This window comes from Acromyrmex echinatior, chromosome 6 (assembly GCF_024713525.1).
Source record: "Acromyrmex echinatior isolate Ae372 chromosome 6, ASM2471352v2, whole genome shotgun sequence".
NCBI classification, from domain to species: Eukaryota; Metazoa; Arthropoda; class Insecta; order Hymenoptera; family Formicidae; genus Acromyrmex; species Acromyrmex echinatior.
The window spans coordinates 15,184,938-15,204,396 of record NC_141857.1 but is presented as its reverse complement, the minus strand read 5'-3'; the positions used below and the strand labels follow the sequence as shown (position 1 = coordinate 15,204,396).

Below are 19,459 nucleotides of genomic sequence, written 5' to 3'. Positions count from 1 at the left end.
CGATAATATTATTCTGTAAGATGTAATGTCAATCTAACAGCTAGCGTCGTGCGGGACGCACGATTGTGCAGAATAGCCGAGTGTAGGAAAAAGACATACTGTGTTTACGAATTCTTATTTAGTTCGTGTGTTTCCGATTTTGACGATATGTGCTAGAGTATCAGCGCGCCTGCGCAAGACCGAAAGGTAGAGGAAGGCGAAAACAAAGACACAATCTAACAACAGCGAGGCACGTACGCGACACGACGAAGAGTTGAGGTGAAAAACAAAGAGTCTCTCTGCTAAACCGTCGGCCAGCGATACTGGCTCACCGAACATTCCATTCTCTGGATGTCGTCGGATATCCTACATATACATACACTATTTGTTATTTTATTTAACTACTTTACAAACCGCACAATAAGATAGTGTGTAGAACTCTATTTTAATATTAAATTGAGAGTAATATTGATAAACTTATTGAACATTCTGATTTACATTTTTAATAATACTAGTTTAGTCGAAAGCATACAAGCAATAATAGATACTATCACAATCTTCTTCAAACTTTTGCAATACGTATTCCGTAATAAATGCGAGTTTATCTGCATTTGTTCCACCTTTCTCTATACTTGTCTTCCACCTGTATAGTTGATTTAAGGATTTAACCTTGCTAAACTTGGACTATACAATAGTTAAACCTCGATAGGCCTTTTTTCCATCCTTCCAAAATTGAATAGCTTTTCTCTTATAACTGAAGTCGATTTTATCACTTTCATTATCAATAATGTATTCTTCAGGTTCAAAACTGTCTTCATCTTCTTCTTTTTCTGCACTCGTAATATACTCTACAACTTGTGGTCCACGTGGTTCTGATGGATCAAAATCCAATACGTAATCACGTTCTAATATTGTAATAATACTGAATGAGTATTTTGAACAATTTGTAGAATGTCATGAATTTCATTATGTATTTCAATTTCAAACGGTGTTATAGATGTTTGTGTTATACTTGCAATTTGAAATGTAGTTGCTAACATATTTATTATGTTAAAATTAAATTTAATTATTCGTAAAATTAAATGACGTCATTTTAAAGAGAATTCTGTCAAGCAATTATTATTAACAGAATGGTGACTGATTGTTGTTACAAATGAAACTGAGAATAGTACTTCCTCGAATATTTATATGAATCAAAATATACGATTACATAAACTTATTTACGAATAGATGTTACACAAATAGATTATTAATTGCATCATCTTATTCCGTTAATAGTCCAATGCCCTACAAAACACTATATATCTTTTATTTATTGTGTGGTTTGTAAAATAATCAAGATTATCAATGTGATACTGTGTTCATTTAACGTTAAAAAATGAAGTTCTATGCAACATCTTATTCATCATGCGATTTGCAAATCAAATGTATATTAATAATAATTAATTGTAAGTATATATCGCTTTATGAACTATTTTAATAATTAAACGTAGTAAAACTGACTTTATAAATTCAATGACTTGGTTACTTTAAACAAGAATTTCTTTAAATGCAGAAATGCAGAAATGATTATTATTAATAGTGTCATTATTAATTAATAATTGTTTTATTAATAGTGTTATTGAATCAATAAAATTATTTTTAATAAAATAATAAATGTTTGATCCACTATTTCAATGATTCATATTTATTTCCTTTCAGAATTCCAGAGGTTTCGTTATCATGGACATTACTGATTCCGATTTTTTTCTACCATGATAACATGACGTACGCCCAGGCACTTAACAGGGAAGTTAAGCAAGTTAAAAATTCAGAAAATTCTGAAGCATTACGTGGAATAGTTCATCTAGAACACAAAACTATTTTTTATTCGTGCGGAATTACTGTTGATACAGTATCTTTTTTTTCATTATGTTGCAAGTAGCTGTTCTTAAGACCAAAATTAAATGCATGATATTTTATAAAAATAATAATTTCTTTATTCATGCTTTGTTTTTAATTGTTTTGCCAAAGTGTTTTGCGCATACCTTTATACACTATAAAAATATTTGAGACTGGTTTTGCAAGCAGTTTGACAAATTATTATTACTATTATTGTTATTGTTGTTACATAAAAACTCTTATTTCAATAGCTACTGTGCTGATACTGTACTGATGGATTGTATTGTATTTGCCTTTCACGCTACTTCGCGCAGCCAACGCGGTATAAAATCAATACGTACAGGGCGCGCAAATAGAGAAATTTTGTTTATATTTGAAAAATAAATTTTCGGAACATAATTATCATATACATCGCCATTTTCAACGTAAAATGCTCTTTAATTTTAGTTACATAAACGTTAACAAATTTTTGAAAATAGGGGTGGTGGTGGGGGTACACAATAAATAATTAACAAAAAATTTTTATTGCAATTCTGTAGTATTTATGAAGTGATTCAATTTTTAATTTGGAATTTTTTTCTATCCCTTACAATTTTGATGATATTCGCTTCGAAAGAAAAAAAAATCGATTTTTTTCAAAGAGGTGTATCACCTTCTAAAACTGAGATTCCGCAGAAACAAAAAATAATTTTGTGTTACAGATGAACTACTCTACTTGCACATCAAGTTTCAGAATTTTTTTGAATTTTTGATTTGCCTAATCTCCTTTCCCGTCAGTTAACAATTTCATATAAAACGTACATTCCGAACAAGGATTTCTTCAACGACTATCCTACTATATTCAGTACAATTAAATGTCAATTTCTGATTAAAAAATTATTATATTTAATTCAGTATTGAGAATTTATTTTTCACTTACTTTAATTTATGTAAAATAGTCAATTGAATCAATTTCAAATTATGTATTATAATAAAACGCTATTGATTGTCAGACGATTTGGAATGAACTGATATTGTAGGTCAGAAAGTACATACTGATGTGTCACGAAATAAACAAGTATGTTCTAAAATATTAAAAAATAAGCTCATGTATGTCAAGTATGTAAAAATAAGATTTATCTAATAACTCAGTATCTTTCATTAAATTTATACCGTTTTTTTGCCCCTTTATGTAAATCATTTCGGAAATGTTTCTTTTCCGGAAATTTGTCTCATAATATAAAATTTTAACATTTTTCAGTCAAAGTTATGATTGGAGCTAATAATGTATTTTATGGCTATTGAGTGTTTGGGTTGATCTAATCTTACATTGTTTCGATACTCTTTAATTCTAGTTCGGAGTTGTCTCTTCGTTTGTCCAATATAAGAGGCATCGCAACATTACAATTAACTTCTGACTTGATATTTATTTTTTTGATCCGTAATATCTTAACGCAGGAATAACTAAATAAGATTAGCCTAGAGCGATAATTTTGATTATATATCATATGTTAGTTTGACATTGAATGGGGTTATATAAGTACGTTTTCTTTATAATCACTGATGAAGACTTTGTAAGTCGATACGTTAAAATTTATAGCGTTATAAGAATGTAATAAAAGACGAGTTTTATTAGTTAACCATATATGCTCGTTTTTTAAAAAGCTTTGACATTTTAATTTAGAGCGGAGCATCGTACGAAAGATTCCAGTAATATGTAAATTTCAACGTTCTATACGTTCTATTCTATAAAAAGAAACGTTTTTAACATTACGTACATACACAATACAGAGCATCGCGCGGTGCGTTTACTGAGCAGACGTTACAATCTGACGGCTGCGGGCTACAAGTATTTAGAAATTGGAATTAGAATTGGAAAAATGAAGTTACGTAGAGATCGCCCTGGAAGATCATCACGGACAAGAACTGTCACTGTCTTTCGAAACATAGAAAAGCCTCTACGAGCAACGATGGAATATTTACAAGATGCTTCGAAACGAATATAAGGACAATTTTATAAGCGTTGTATCGTCAAAGTTTACACGCTGAACGATGTTACGTTCGTACGTCTCGATTCTTTGTCCATACGTATGATCAAAACGATGCTACGCCGTATATTTGAGTTTAACGAGTGTATCAATGTAACGTTTGAACTCGATTTGAACGATTAGTTTGACTCATCGATACGGTCAAGTATATGTGATTCTCCAACATCGCGTTTGCGCGATAGCGTCATCTTCAATGAATATCAGCTCGATTGCGAGCTATTAACTTTAGTTTTTAATATGTACGAAAAAAATGATGTAATAACATGTGAATTAAAAATATTTCGTTCACCTCATTATATATTTGTACTTTATTTATTTTCCATTCGACCTATCCTATGCCATATGTATCCATCCATTGTAAAAAAAAAAGAATGAATAACAAGTATGAAAATAAACGTGTACAATTTGGAAGTTAAAATTGATCTTTTTATTTTATTTCATTATGCGCACTACTTGGCAAAAGATCGCAATGGATCGCGATCTTTAACATTTATATCAGTGTACTTGGCAACGTTGTAATTGTATCAAAATTACATTGATGATATCAGAACATGTGACTTTTTAAATAATTTTAGGTGCGAAAAGAAAAAAAGGAGATAAGAGAAGAGCAACGCATCGAGAGTGAACAGGATGGAATAGGCTCCGATTTCTTCAATCAATGCAAAGCCAATGTAAACTACAAGACAAATTATCTGAAATGAGATGATATTAAGAATAGCACAAATTCGAACCTAAGAAAATTCTAACTATTCCTGCAAAGGCAAATTTGCAATTATAAAATCCGTAATCAAATCGATTCAAATCGATAATCCAGGATTAAAAGAAAGATATGTCCCTAAACTAAATTTAGCGAAGGCGTTTACTTAGGTAATGCGCTGGTCACCGTACGAGATGGAAAGGCACACTTACGGGTAATAAATACGATCGAAGAAGATTATGATCTATTTATGCCTATCTATTTATACTATACAAATATTCGAATTCAATAAATTAACTGATCCTAAACTTAATTCTAACTCTAATTCTAATTCAAATTTGAATTCTAATTCAAAAATCGATTCAAATACAAATTGCAATTCTAATTCAAGTACAAATTCAACATCAAAATTAGAATCAAAATCAAAATCAATCTCAAATTCTAATTCTAATTCTAATATAAATTCAAATTCGAATTCTGATTCTAATTCAAAAATCGATTTAAATACAATTTGTAATTCTAATTTAAGTACAAATTCAACATCACATTCAAAATTTAGGATTAAAATCAATCTCAATTTCGAACTCTATTCTTAATTCAGATCCAGATTCAAATTCAATATCAAACTCAAATTCAAATCGAAATTCTAATACTAACTCCAACTTAAATTTAAAATCTGAACCAACTTCAAAACTCAATACCATTTTTTCAAGCTCAGAATCAAATGGAATATCTTGTGTAGAAACAAACAAAATTTTTCGGTATAATAAAATAAAGGAACTTATCAAACTCAATCATTTGAATAATGAAGAACATATGGCTGTTGAAAAATCAATAGAACAAAATGCAGATTGCTTTTATTTGCCAGAAGAGTCTCTCGGATTCACTAATGTTCTGCAACATCACATTTATACAAATGATAACGTCCCAATACACATAAGACAGTACCAATTCCCCCCCCCCCTCTGGCGCATAAAGAAGAAGTCGATCGTCAAGTAAAAGATTTACTAGACCAAAATATTATAAAACCATTAGAATCTCCATATAACACTCCAGTTTGAATTGTCCCAAAAAAAGGCCAATTCGAACGGCAAGGAAAGGAGTGGAGGATAGTGTTAGATTTCCGCTCACTATATGAAAAAAACCATCGGCGACGCATATCCACTTCCCAATATAATAGACATTCTCGATCAATTAGGAAGAGCCAAATACTTTTCAATTTTTGACTTAGCTTCTGCTTTTCATCAGATTAAGATGCACCCGGATGACAGCCTTTTCAACTCCTCATGGCCATTACGAGTTCGACCGAATGCCATTTGGCCTAAAAAATGCTCCGGCCACATTTCAAAGATTAGTGAATAGGATACTAACTGGAATGCAAGGACGGAAATATTCGTTTATTTAGACGACATCGTTTTGTATGCAAGTTCATTAAGAGAACACGAAATTAAATTTCAAAAAAAAAAATTAATAAACAAATTGCGTGAAGCAAACCTGAAACTGCAACCGGAAAAGTGTGAATTCCTTCGAAAAGAAGTTATCTACTTAGGATACGTGATAAACGGAAACGATATACATCCCGATCCGAAGGAAATAGAAGTGATAAAAAATTTCTCTGTACCTAAAAATCAAAAGAATATAAAGCAATTTCTCGTTAGCAGGTTATTATCGCAGGTTTATAAAAAAGTTTGCGAAACCCCTGACAAATTTATTAAAAAACGGAGTGAAATTTATGAAATCAGAAAGAACAAGATTCTTTCAGCACATTGAAAAATATATTATATAAAGAACCGGTGTTGCAATATTCTGATTTTTCTAAGCCATTCATCGTAACGGATGCGTCAGCCATAGGCGCTATCTTAAGTCAAGGACCAATAGGAAGAGATCGACCCATAAGTTACGCTTCTCGTGTATTAAACGGCGCTGAAAAAAATTATTCCACGATCGAAAAAGAATTATTGGCAATAGTTTAAGCAGTAGGATACATTTTCGACCTTATCTTTATGGTAAAAAATTTATTTTGGTTACCGACCATAAACCGCTGACTTGGCTTCACAAAGCAAAAGATCCTACTTCGTGACTAGCACGTTGGAAAATTAAATTAGCCGAGTACGACTATGGAATTGTTTACAATGCCGAAAAAAACAAATGTGAACGCCGACACATTATCGAGGAATCCTGTACAAATAAGTACGATACAACCTTCATTTAACGAAATCGAAAAATGTTCGGAAGATGAAGAAGCCCATATTAGAAATAAAAAAGCAAATCCATGACCTCTCCCGTCATCAATCCGAAGAAGAACAATGATAGAGGAATCAAAGCCTGAATGTAAACCAACAATGCAAACCCGTAAAACAATCTCAACAGAAGAGGAAAGCGTACCATTCACCCGAAGAAAATTACAAGAACATCCTTCACATAAAATATTGTAAAAGCAGAGATACACCAAGAACTAAAAGACGAGGTTCAGATTGTGAAAAATCTGAACGATACAAATCCCTCCTCTCCTTCCCCTTCTCCTAAGGAAGAAAGTATAAATCCTGCACCAAGAATCGGTCTAAATATTATATAACATTACAATCCGAAGCGCCACTACGGTCTAAGTATTAAGATGTTGAACTAATATATATATTATTCAAACGAATGAATTAATTTCAGAAATAATAATTACGTGTAGATATGGTTGTCGACATTAACGCAATTAAATATTATAGATATTATAATTTCAATCATTCCACCCAACCTATTACAGATCATAAATGATCTGACAAAAGACTTAGACGATCATAATAAAAATCACGATTCGTTTAATAATACAGACGATGAGGACGAACAGGACGATATTACTCATAACCGTAAGATGGTTAAAAACAGTGAAATTTGTAACAATAATAATGAAAATATTAATGATAATATTATTTGATCCGAATAAAATCAAAGATCTTAACGATCCACAAATCGTAACACGATCACAAATACATAGTATTACAAATAATCAAGATCAAATATTTATGCACAAAGAAAATTATTTATATTTTATGAGCAGACGGCGAACCTTGTGATAAAAGATTTTAGAAAGAATTTAGATCCTTTTGGATCTAAAAGCCTTCAAGAACATTAATTAATTCCACAAATAATAGTCAAATAGAGAAAATAACACTTATTAAAAAAAAGGAGAAATAAATCTCATTTTATTTTGATTTGCAAAAATAAAATATACGATAAAGTAACAAAGAAAATGTTGGATCAATTATCAATTTCACTTCACGAAACACTAAATAATACTCCAATAGAGATATTAAGCGTAGCGAAAACAACAGAAATTAATGATTTTAAATGGAGCACAATTTTTGGTTATATTCGCAAATCATTAAGGGGATATATAGGATTTTCAATTAAGCTAGTTATCTGTTATAGACTAGTACAAATACCAGAAATCAGAAGAAATGAAACTTTATTATAGAAGAATTACATTCCTCAGTAGTTGGTGACCATAAGGGCATAACCAAAACATACAATCGCATTAGACAAAACTTTTATTGGAATAATTTAAAATCCGACATACAAGATTACATTAATCGTTGCCTACAATGCCAAATAAAAAATTGGTTCATATTAAAACAAAACAATCTATGTTGATAACAGATACTCCGATAACAGATATTCTGCATTCGAAAAGGTATCAATGGACATAATCGGTCTATTATCAACAAAATTCCTATATATTAACTATTCAAGATCATTTAACGAAATTCTCCCTCGCTATCCCTTTAAAATCCTCTACAGCCGTAAGTGTCGCTGACGCCTTTCTAGAATTTTTTATCTGTACGTTTGGAGCTCTTAAATCAATATTAATGGACAGAGATAGTAATTTTATGAGCAACATGATGAAAAGATTTGTAAAAAAATTTAAAATTAAACAATTCAAAACAACCGCTTTCTATCCACAAGCTAATGAAGGTTTAGAATGGTCTCACTTAGTTTTAGTAGAATTTTTGAAGCAGTTTGTAGACAGATTCACAGAATAGGATAAATTAGTACGATACGCTACTTTTTCATATAATACAAGCACGCGCGCTATCGGATACACTCCATATGAGTTAGTATTTGGTAAATTAGCTAGGTTTCTATCCAAGTTAATAATATAGAAATCGTTAATAATATAGAAAAATTAAAAACATCTTATTTAACACAGCTCATAACGGATATATATAATATACAAAAATTAGCACGAGAAAATATTATAACTTCCAAAATAAAATCCAAGAGATATTATGATCGAAAAATCAATCCTCAACATTTTCAAGGATGAAGTTTTTTATTATGTGAACCCAAGAATGACAAACTCGGTAATCAATACTCCGGGCCTCACACAATATTGTATACATTACCTAATGGTAACATAAAACTCCTTGTAAAAGAAAAATAAAAAATTGTTTATCCTAATAAATTGAAGGTGTCTTATATTCATTTAGAAAAAGGATGAGACGGAAAAATATTTGAATCGTGCCGCGTAATAATCCAAATCTTTATATATATATATATACATAAAACAAATTATATAAGTACGCGTGCAATTAGTAATAAGTACTGTATTTTGTATATAATGTATTCATGTATTGTATCTTGTGAATAATTTTATGTATAGTTGTTTCTTTTTCCTTTTTAAAATGTATTTTTAGGAAAAACGAAAAGATGCCGAATCTACTGTTATTTGCCGTGCTCATGTGGATTCTCTACATCCCTCAAATTAACGGAATCATCGGATATGATTGCGGATTACCATATCTGAATGTCACAACTTTATCTCTCTTAGATGTTGAAAGCTGCAATAACTCAAAGCTCCTCTAATTCAACAGCAAATTGAAAAAACGTATTCAATTACTTCAATTATCAAATTTCGAATCCATAGATGTAATTCAATGCAAGGTGTCTATTAATCGATTTATGTACTATTGTGGAATGCACTCTCACATTTCAACGGTAATGAATGCACAAGCAGAATCCTGGAAATAACTGCAGACAAATATAGAAAGATGCATTTAACTGGAGTATTTTCCATTAGCACCAATAATTTCATATATGGTTTGAAAATAAACCAAACCACAACTCGATCAACTATTTTCGTTCTACGAGCTCAGACGGACGATGTTCAGGTGCACAATATTCTGATCCATACGACATTTGGGATAACGTCATTGTACGAGGAACAACGACCACACTAATTTCTTACCAAACTGCTATAAATCAGGAAACAAGTCAAGTTCGTCTAAGATCGAGCATATAGACAATCTGTCCATATACTGACATCATTTGTATTGATATTGATGGAGGACATACTTTCTGGAAAACCTTACCAATGAATCATTGTAAATTTAATCATTACGACGTTCGACAAATTTTAAAAGGCACACTTAGCCTCGATATAAATTCATCAGACGAATTCGCATACCAGATTATGAAAGGACCCGGATACATGACCATCGTTTCTGGAGAAGTAGTGCATATCATTAAATGCATTCCAGTAGATGTCAAAGTTCAACATGTTAAAGCATGTTATTCAGAACTGCCAGTTCAGAAAGATAACGAGACATACCTTTTATCCTCATAAACGCATTAATTAAAACAGGCACGCAAATTTCCTGCAATCGTGTCATACCTCCAATGTTCTTTTTAAATGATGGATAGTATCATATGACACCAACTCCCAAACAGTCTTTACCTCCAACAATTATAAAACCCATGACAAAATCTACATGGCACTATACAAATCCTAAATCGCTAGCAGCAAGCGGCATATACAGTGACAAGGATCTCGAAAACCTGCAGGATCCCATAATATTCCTAGCTGAAAAAAGGAATTTTAAATACTATGGCACGAGGAGCTAAAGGCGAACTCATAGTTTCCCTCCAAGGAATCTCTCTTTCGTATCTTTTAGGTAAGAATTCAATTCAGAAAATTACAGAGAATATATGGAAAAAAATCTGGGGAAATTTTATTTCCTTCGACAACGCAAGTGCTGGAATAATCAGAATCTATTTCTGCATCAGAGTCGTGAAACTTGTCTATGAAACTCGTGCTATTTATAGACACTATAATACATGGATATGCTATACACAATCTATGGCTGGTCATTACATCTGATTGGGGCCCTTTGGGACTCAGTTACAAATTTAATCATACATCTCTTCCAAAAACTCAAGGAGAGAGAAGCACCTCAAGAGAAAGCAGCGGAAAAATTAATTACATCAGAAGAAAATCCAAATCTGCCCAAGAATATCACGAATCGAGAAGAAAGTACCGAGATCTCTATTGAACAAGAAGACGTTAGAATATATTCACAATTGTAAGCATTTCTTTTCTATAATTGGCATACTCTATATACATATGTTTACTGTTATTTTATATATAATCATGCGTGGCGCACATTAAGTGCATCACGCATGACTTAAAGAGGGAGATGTTACATCCCGATAAAATCTTCTCATTCTTTATTGTAGATATACGATATATATTTATTTTTATCTTATCCCTAGATTAGTATTTCATCTTAATCTTGATATTTCGTCTCTATTTTACTTTATTTCAAAACCAAAAATTCTCTTTTAGAAGGGTATATTTAGTTCCTTATTTAAACATTCAAACCAACAGATAGATCACGTTATATACTTTTATGTGTCATACAAATTATCTACAGATTATTCTAAAGAATGTCTAAGAATATTCCACGATCTTTCTCAAAGAAGTCCATCTATAAAATAACAAATATAAAAACGTATATTAACATTATTATAAATAAAAGCGTATTAACATTAGTAATAGTGTATATTATATTAACGTTTAACAATTAAGTAATTAGCAGTAAAATAAAAATCTTCCCAAATGCGAGGACGAATATCTTTTTCTTCCTTTTTTCTTCTTCTAATAAAATTAAATTAATTTTAAACATATGAATAGTGGATTCGCCTCGCATAAAGAATATTAAGAAAAACCGAATTTTTATTACAAATTATTAAAACTCAACTATTATTTATTAAGAATAATTTATTAAGAATAAACTTGTAGAGTGGGGAGTAGGGCTTACGCGGAGCCTTGCTGCCTTATCTCAAGAAAAGCGCAAGTGTAGTTCCACCAAATTTTGCGGAGTATTGATTGGTCCTGAAAGAACACTCCCACATTCATTTTCAAAGTATAAAGGAGCTGCCAAAAGCAGAAACAATCAGTTATATAATAGGTCAGTTATAGTTATAAATTTAGATACACATTCAGTCATTACATAAGTTCAGTTATACGTTCAGCCTTACTTACATTCATTCAGTCATTCATTTGCAAACCATAAGTAGAAACCTATCCAGTATAGTCGAATCAAGGGGAGAACTATCCTCGCGCTTCATCAGAACCACACTTCCATATTTTTCTTTTCGCATTGTTTTTTTTAATAAAATATTGAATCGGACGAAACCTAAATCTCTGATCTTCAGTTACATACAAGTATATATATATATATATATATATTATATATATATATATATATATATATATGTATATAGGTATCCAAGGGGCTGTTGCGACTGTCGCTGCCAATAGCGTGGTCCGCGTCTTACGGCGGTTCTCCAGAACATTATTAATTCTTTTGCATTACCTCCATGTCTACTAAAGGCGGACGAAAAAAGAGAAAAGAGATTAAGGTTCCAAATTAAATCGGCCCTTATTTCAAACCCTTTCCCCTATTTTCAAAAACTAACGCAATTGTTAGATCAAAACATCGGTAGACTCATCCCGCGAACGCGTTTATACTCTAAAGAAATTAGAGGTCAATCTCACGTTTCCTAGTTACAAAAACATTCTAAAAGGGATCCACGTAGATTCGCCTATAAACTTCGTGATCTTTTTGGCACCGGATTCGAGATTACCCTTCCTATAAATTATCATACTTCCCAATGAACCGCATTCTTAACCCATTCTTAACTGCACAACTTAATCTCCGATTCCCGAGTAAATTGTTTAAATACATTGACTCAAAAAACGGAGAAAATCTCAATAGCAACATTACGTAACAAGAGAAAGATGGCAAGTATATTAGATAGCGCGCACGGTGGCGGCTGCAGTTCGCAACGCATATTGAGGTGGGTGCGAGGTGGCGGCGGTGGTGGCGGCGGCCTACGGTCAATGACGTGACGTCAACATGGCGGCATATATCATTGGTTCTTCTGGTGTTTACGTAAATATCGATCGCCGGGATCTTCCCGTACCTTCCCCTCCTTTCCCCGCGTCTATGAATATCTCTCGCGTTTCCTCTCCTTCGCGCCTATAAGTACCCCCTTCTAACTCCATGGCTTAGAACCCGTTATACTATATTACTATATTTTACATTTTATAAAGGTACACTTATTTTATACATATTCTTGACTAGTGAAATTGAAATAATAAGAAACTCCACGCATTCTATTTCATTTTCTTTGCCATATACAAAGAATTTTTTTAATCCAAATATTTCACAAAATTATAAGAATTGTAAAGTTTGAAAAATTTTTTCGCGCGGCGGCGATAACAAATGTTTCAACGAACATTATAATACCTAATGGCTTCCGCAACACTTGCCGCGCGACGAAATGTGACACGGTAACCAATAAGTTACAGCTCCTAACATGTTTATTGATTATCGCATTTTGCCGCGCGGTAAGCATTTAGTGTGTAACAACCATAAATTAATGAAAATAATAAGCAATCATATAACGTATAACTGACATGTGCTTCTACATGTAACAGCGATTCATTATTCAAAAGTTAAAATGTTTTTTAATGTTCTTTAATGTCTCTAACAATGCTGCAAAATTTGTAAAATCTTGCGCCGTAATATGTATGTATTATAATTCCTAATACCTATAATGTTACAACGATATTACAGCGCAATCTGCAATATTGTAACATTTCTATAATGTTACTGCAAGTTTCTGTGCTGTATGGGCCTACCTACACTGAAAAAAAAGATTAATTGCTGTAACAATTTAGGTAGTAAAATATGGAATTTTTATAATATGACAAAAAACCAATTTTTGGTTGTAGCAGTAAATTTTTAGTTGTGTTAGCCTATCCGTAATCATGTCAGTATATGATTTCGATGAGCTAACGCAACTAAAAATTTGTCAAAAACAGGTTGCTGCAATCATATAAAAATGCTATATCATATTTTACTATCTAAATTATTACAGCAACCAATCTTTTTTTCAATGTATCATTATTTCAGTTGCTTCTTTTTTGTTCGTTTCACAGAAACTATAATAATACGAATTTACAATTACACAGAATGACATTTTACATGATCGACGGTCTAACGCGACCAGTATCAACACACACAAGCATGAGTTGTGTTACAATCGTCGACTCGACGATCGTACCGAAGAAATTAAAAATTCAAACCAAAAATTGGATCAAAACCGAACCGAAAAACATTTTCGATCCGTTTACGGTTTCGGTCCATTAGCCTATACAATATTTCGGTCCTGTTATCGATTTCGGTCCGACAAAAATAATTGTTATAGTCCAGTTATCGGTTTCGGTCTGGTCCGAGTCTCTGGTTGCTTATTATATTATATATTTTTGGTAACATTTTTCTGTAAAAATAATATGAAAATATCTTTAGCACCTTTAAGCCATTGTCTTTTTATAACTTGCGCATTATTGATATCAATCCAAGATGTTCCTTCTCTACACATACTTATATAATAACCCTCGTCGATACACGAATCGTAATGAAATATAACACTCATAACTTTATATGTCTGTCCAGCTATTATTGTTTTTATTGTCGGGACAGCACGTAAACTAAATTTGGATAGTATCTTTAATTTACCATTATCTGAAGAAAATAATATTAAGAAAATAATAATAAGTTTTGTTTTGTCAGAACTAATTCACCTTTATGGTATATAATATATCGATTCTTCGATACATTCACATAATTTATGAAACTGACATCAATGTGATGAAAATGTAGATTTTATAAAATCATCAAGATTATAACTTTTCTTCTTGTTACTGGAAATTGAAAGAAAAATATTAGTATTAATAATAACTACACGAATTGCAACAACAAATAGAAGTAGTTTCTGCCATATTCTTTATAAAATCATATTTCATACAAAGAGCTGTACAATAAATAATCTAAGCATTACGTTTTTAGTTTGCCATTTTAATTTTTCTTCACACGTTTCTTTAAAAATCTTTAACAAATCAATTTTACAAGTCTTTTAAAAAATTTTAACATTACTAAATCGCTAATTAATATCACACTTCCTATTAATTTTGCAACAACTGTTTGCCTCGAATATTTATCGAAATGAAGTAAACGAAATAATTTAACAAAGATTACGTTTAGCAGAAAAAGCAAATCTGCAATCATTGTAAGATTCTTAATATAAAATATACCTTGAAAACTAACGTGGTTATAATATTAAAACATATAAAAAATAAGAGCATAAAAAACCACAGCACAAGTTATAATTTGTGATATTTAATTATTATTACATTAATTAAACATTAAACGTTTCGGCCACAATCTGGCCATCTTCAGTAATTCAATAATATTCTTAAAAACGCAGAGTTACATCTAGTTGACATTAAATTCAACAGTCGGGAGTTGTAATTAAATAAACATGTTCTTTTCTATGTGAAGATGCTTCATACAATAATGTTACAATGCCAGTTGTCATATCAAGAAAAGTGTAGAACAAGAATTTCCAGATTCTGTTTTACAGCAAAAAAACTAAACGATGAATCTCAAGTACTTCTTTTGCACAATTAGAATTTTGTCGTGACATTATGTGTTGTTATTTTTTAAATAAAATTTAAATTTGATTTAAAAAAAAAAAATAAAATTTAAATTTTATTTAAAAAATAACAACACATAATGTCATGACAAAATTCTAATTGTGCAAAAGAAGTACTTGAGATTCATCGTTTAGTTTTTTTGCTGTATTTAAAAAATAACACATAATGTCACGATAAAATTCTAATTGTGCAAAAAAAGTACTTGAGATTCATCGTTTAGTTTTTTGCTGTAAAACAGAATCTGGAAATTCTTGTTCTATACTTTTCTTGATATGATAACTGGCGTTGTAACATTATTGTATGAAGCATCTTCACATAGAAAAGAACATGTTTATTTAATTACAACTCCCGACTGTTGAATTTAATGTCAACTAGATGTAACTCTGCGTTTTTAAGAATATTATTGAATTACTGAAGATGGCCAGATTGTGACCGAAACGTTTAATGTTTTAATTAATGTAATAATAATTAAATATCACAAACTATAACTTGTGCTGTGGTTTTTTATGCTCTTATTTTTTATATGTTTTTATTCTTACTATAATTGGCTCTTAGACTTTCTTGAATCTGAATGTACTCGTATAATCCATTGATAATGAAGAATTTTACATCAGTTGTTCAGCTCCAATTTCTGCTGAATACAACCATTATAATGTAATTGATATTCTGAAGTTTTGTAAATAAAATAAAATACAGATCTTTCTCCTGTTCTTTGTCACACTGGTAAATAATTGTTGGTCCCAACCCAGTAAGAAATGACAATGAAATTGACATCGGATCGATGTTGATTCGATATCGATTCTATTGTTATTTCTCACTGAGAAAAGGTTGTCGATGCATAAATCCACAAAACGTCTCACACAAGCACAAAACGTCTCATCAATGTCAATGCAATTAATGACGGATTAAGCAGAAAATATCTATTCATCTTTTTTTTCTTTTCTTTTCGGTGCCAGTAATTTAAGACAACAAGCAACAGAAATAATGTCCACTATGATATTTACAAAAATTATAACAGAAATCCGTATGAATTTTGAAATATCAAAATTTTTCTTGCATATATAAAATTGAAAATTAGATTTATACGCTTTCATCGACGATGTTTGAATAATAAACGTATTTTCTACTTGATATATCAGGCGTAATTAATTTAAGGTTTGTTGAAAACATATTTTATTTTTGAAATGAAAAACATTTAAAAAATGTTTGCGGAATATGATTAAAATCTAAGTATGATCATTTAATTTGATCATATCTGGATTTTAATCATATCACATTACTCACGCATATTATATTATATAAGAATAGTTTAGCTTATATACGTCATATACCTATACTAGTTTTATACTGTACTTACATTTAATAAGCATGTATATTGTACAATCTTGTTCTTATTGAGTTTTTTTTTATTCGATCTAGCACCAAGTGTTTACTTGTTTAATTTTTTAACACTTAAATGGACAAAGTAACACAATTTTATGACAACGTTTAGAATAATATTTTGAAGGAGGAATTATATAATTACTACTTTGGTTGGCAAAATAAATGTATTTGAACTGAATTACGATATAAAAGTTTCATATAAGAAAATTAAAGCCATTCAGATCGGAATAGGGAAATCCTTCAATAGGAATACAAAGATGTATACTTATGTTTTATTGTACAAAAGTTAAAGATATAATACCACTTTTTGATTATATTCTTTATTTAATTTAATATGGTTGGTATGGGATTTAACTTTGCGCCAGTTGTTGATATCAAATCTTTTTTACGAATAATACATAAAATTTTGTGAAATTTTATTTGATGTCGGTTGTTGATACCAAATCTTTTATACGAATGACATATATCATTAGAGTAAGCAAAAAAAAGTATCATCTAGGTTTTACTTTAATTTAGATAGAATTTCTTGGTTAATTAAAACCATATAATTTGGGTTCTAATTTTTAATTGTAGTACAGTTTTATTTCGAGAAGTTTTATCAGAGAATTGAAGCTGCTATAATTTGAAATAACGAGACCTTCAATAAAAATATTTTTGAAGAAGAATTAAAACTATGCTATTACTTAAGTTGAAATAATAAAAAATACGTAACGTATCCATTTTATATCACATATACATTTAATAAACCATAATATGTGATTATTGGGCAATACAGGGTTGGCCATATTCGACGGAAAGATCTGGCAACACTGTAACTTTTGACAGAGATGTTAGATCGAGTAACGACGTTTCCCATGATTGAAAAAAAACATCTTTCCGTCGAATATGGCCAACCCTGTATATCATTGATTATTGGACAAAATCATTAAATACTAGAGTCAAAATATATATCAGATGTATTATGAATACTTGTATAATGCGGTATGTCTGTGTACAACTTGCGTGCGCACCACGGGCATACATACGAGAGGTAGGTACGATCTCGACTTTGAGATGTTGCGTTATCGGAATGAATAAATATCTTATAATAATACAAATATTTTAATATGTTTATAAAAAGAAGTATGTCTAATTATTATACTTGTAAACGTTGAAAACGTATTTCTATTTAGCACGATATGGGTTAAATATATTAGGTGTACAAATAAGTATCTGCCGTTTTTTATCAAAAATTAAGCATTTATTGTGAAAGAACGATACATAATGTTTTATTGATGTAAGTCAAAATGTAAGTGCAAGTTCTTTTTGCGTTTGGCACGAATCTTCATTCAATAATGCTTCTAATTACGCTTCTTCGTACACTTTCGGCCTTCCACTACGTTCTTTGTCTTCGACGTCAAATTCACCGTTCTTAAATTTTTGAAACCATTCACGACAACTTCTCTCACTTAAGGCAGCCTCACTATATGCTTCTACAAACAATCGATGAGCCTCAGTTGCAGATTTCTTCAAATTAAAGAAGTAAATCAAAAGTTCCCGCAAATGACGCTTATTCGGCTCAAAACTCGGCATTTTCGCACAAAAAAAAATATATGATGCTGATACAAAATCGCTAGTATTTCAAGGTTATGTTGTTGACAGATGTCCAACCTTACGATATAATGTTTTACATCAGACAATTTTAACCATAGCTTGCTAGTGACGCCGTCTTTTGTCAAATGGCGGAAACTTATTTGTTCACCTAATAAATAATAAAATATGTTTATCAATCGTATAATATTTTAGTTGTAAAAGCGTATAGTGTAAGTTAATTGTATAACGATAGACATTTTAAAGACATTTTAAAGACATTGATTATACCATTTGTATAATAGTATTTTGTAAACATTTACAAATGAGATCTCTTTTATAAATCATATGAACGGATTGAGTCGAAAAGTCCTCTATTATTTTACAAATTTCGCAATAGTTAACAAGATATCAATTACTAAAAATCACCGAATATTGATTCTCAATAACTTTTTATTCAAGTATCATCAACTTTGAAAAAAATAGCAAGAGACAAAAATTATTTATTTCTTTCTCGCAGAGCTCTAAGAATTTTTTTAGAATTTTTTATCGACTTTTTAGTACTGCATTTTTTTATTGGCAACTATTTTTGCCAACATGAAAATATTCTCAGAACTCTATGAGAAGAAAATAAACAATTTTTGTTATTTATTGTTTTTCTATAAAGTTTATAGTACTTATAGTACTTAAGTAAAAAATTATTGAAAACCAATAATCGGCGATTTTTAGTAATTAATATTTTGTTAACTATTGCGAAAATTGTAAAATGATAGAGGACTCTTCGATTCAGTTTAGTCCGCTCTATCCTTATGCGAGATTTATCATTATTTATCACTTACCTTGTATATAAATATCAAATGAGTGTGTATAATTTGTGCGTATAATTTGTATGTATAATCTACGTTTGTTAATTCTATATTTATATATATATGAAAAAGCATGTTTTTGATTCATTATAAGGTCAAATATTTCGATAACAAAATAGCTAGTTGTTGAAATTTAATTACCAAATGAGCTACAAACTTCTAAAAGTATGCAATATTCTCCTCGGTAATGCTTACAATAAACTCCAATTTCGTGTTTAAGGCG

The 19,459-nt window shown here is 30.6% G+C and overlaps 2 pseudogenes; one reads left to right on the top strand and one right to left on the bottom strand.

The window, feature by feature from the left end:
• Positions 1-495: 495 nt before the first annotated feature.
• Positions 496-1,064, bottom strand: LOC147909544 (uncharacterized; annotated as a pseudogene).
• An 8,260-nt stretch (positions 1,065-9,324) lies between these two features.
• Positions 9,325-11,232, top strand: LOC147909543 (uncharacterized; annotated as a pseudogene).
• Positions 11,233-19,459: the final 8,227 nt, after the last annotated feature.